Raw genomic sequence first — 2,752 nt, forward strand, 5'->3', positions numbered from 1 at the left:
TTGCTGCTAATATCAACGTTACATAGGATGTCCCTGCCAGGGGTTGGGGAGGGCAAGTTTTCCAAAAGTGCAGAGTGAATAAGGAGGGATGAGCTGGCATCTCTGGTGGTCTTTTTTGTGGTAGTTGTTGTCTGTGTATGCTCTTGACTATGTTCCCCACATTTGGTTTGGATAAGGGTATATTTTCCATTAAAAAAAAAAAAAAAAAAAAAAAAACACCAGAGACTGGTACTAATGAATTGCTCCCTTGCTCTAGCCAGTGGCCAGGCCCGTTCATTAAAACAAAAGTTCAGTATCATTAGAATACCCAGGACAGTCTACTAAAAAGGCGTCTTATCTTTGTAACTTGCAAAAAAAAAGTTTCATATATGTTGGGCAAAGAGGCAATATCTGTTTACTTTGAATGCTATGCATCTTTACAAAGTTGTCTTTCACTTCCAGTGGGGTAATTTCAGCAGAGCAAAACAGGTGGAGAGCAGCAGAGCCAGAGAAGCAGGCCTATGTCACCCAGCGGGCTCACTTGGAGAGCCCAGCCAGGCAGGACACCTGACTGTGCAGAGGGGATGGACTTAGAGAAATTGCAGTTTCTCTAGAGACAGGAGGAAGGGCAGGGGAGCTGAGTGCCACCTGCCTATAACTTTTAAAGAAATAACCAAAGAAGAGAGTTCCTAAAAAGTAGTTTGAACAACTAATATTAAAAGGAACTATACAATTACAAAGATGAAGCTTAGCCATGGGGATTATAAAGAAAATAATTGCTTCAGCCATCCAGGAAGGATGTCATTCGGATTCTGAGAACTGATGATACAGAATCTTTGTGTGTGTGTGTGTGGCAGATTCTCTTCTACCAACCCAGAGTATAATTCCTCTCTCCCTTAGCTAAAGGAATCCAGAGCAACCATCAGTCAACCCTGCCAACCTTACTAAAGTTCCTCGTTCCTTCCTCCCTGCAAAGGTGGCAGCTCCCCTGAACCACTAACCGTCTTGCCACATGTAGACCTGCCTTTTGAACCTTCTCTTTGTAGTCCAAACCGAGGAGGAAGGGCTGTCAACAAGGGCCTGCCAAGCAACCTCTGGGGTCCCCAGACTGAGCCCTGTCTCAACCTCAGATCCTCAATTGCTGTCATTTTTTATGTGCCTATGGTGTCCTTTTCCCATCAACCAGCCATTAAAGGATAAATGTTGGTGATTTGAAGGCAAAACCTCTTTAAGCCACAAGGCAAAGGATCCCTGCAGAGTTCTGTCCAGTTCAACACTCTTCGTTTCCATACACCAAGAAGTCAGAAAGCAGACTCATGAGTTCACTTCAGGGGCCATTGTCACAGAAACCCTTTTCCCCACTAGAAAAAGACTGGTTATCATAGGAGGAAAAGATGGTGAGAATCAAAGACTATTAAAGCTGGGAGGAATTTTAAGGTTGATCTGAATGGAAAGGGTATGTGACAAAAGAGAAAACACTGGAAACACAGGTCTGACAAAAGCTTAGGCAGAAGCCCCAATACTAAAACAGATCCAGGTGGAGCCACTGGGCATGAGCCTCCCCATACATTCTGCAGCCCTTGGGTGCGGAGCGTGCCTCACCAGGCATTCCTTGCTTTTCAGTTAGAAGGTTGGATTGGATCCCTAGTTTCATAACCTCTCTGGTCTTTTTTTATCTAAGGGACATGAAGGTGAGTTTGTGACCACTCACAGCTCATTATAATAAAACCATTAACCGGAACCTCCATCTTTTTCTTATTCTGATGCATCCCAAATCTCGGTCTGAAAATAGATCACACACCAGCTAACTCCTCTAGGCTGAGCCCCTTCTCCTGGTCCTTTAACCTCAAGCCAAAATTAGAAGTTTTCCCAGCCAAGCAGCTGGAAGCCCTCACTTCCCTCCAGAGTCCTGAAAAGTAGGTTTCACCTGCATTCCCAATAAAGGGAGGTGGAGGTAAAACAAATGGAAGTTGAGGTGGTAACTGGGGTTGGCAGCACCTGGCATCTAAACATCCACAAAACTGAATTATATTTTGCCTTATATTGAGTTTTAATAGACAGAAATTCAAATCCCAAGAAGAGTGAGCCAGGTGCCAAGCTCACTGAGCACAGGCCTGGCATCAAGGTACTTCTGACCCCCAGCCCTGTCAGCGTCTCCGCCCTGACACGACCCTCCCAATCAGCGCACGTGGCAGAACCCCAACCCTAGGGGATCATGGAACAAGGACCAGGGTTGGCACCAAGGGCCAAATACCCAAAAGCCACTTCAGCAGACTTTAAGAAGCTGCTTGACAAAAGACCAGTGAATCAAGTATAAGGACCCTTCGTTGACATGAAAATCAATAAGCCATATTCTACACTACCGTTTAAGCAACACTGCTCTTATGCCTGCAGAATAGGAACTTATGCCATTCTGAGCAAGACTGGCTCTCTTTAAAGCAGTCACCCTGCTCCTGAGGATCACTGAAGGCCAGAGAGGGGCTCCTGCTCACCTCCTCCCACTTCCTGGCCATCGAGGCCGCCCTCCATTGCCCATCAGCCTTGAGGAACACCGGGCACCCCAGCTTGGCCTGCTCAGTGCTTGACACCCCAGGCCATCCTTCAATCTCCTTCCCTGTCAGCTATGTCCCAACCTACCAACCCTTCCTCTAAGGCACTGCCTGGAGAAAAGAAGTAGAGCAGAACTAATGCCTTACGAAGAGCCAACCTGCCCTTCCTCTAGTAACTGAATGATTTAGGGCAGTGAAGGAAAAAGAAACAGTCAGAAATGCAA

Source organism: Choloepus didactylus, chromosome 22, assembly GCF_015220235.1.
Source record: "Choloepus didactylus isolate mChoDid1 chromosome 22, mChoDid1.pri, whole genome shotgun sequence".
Classification (NCBI taxonomy): Eukaryota; Metazoa; Chordata; class Mammalia; order Pilosa; family Megalonychidae; genus Choloepus; species Choloepus didactylus.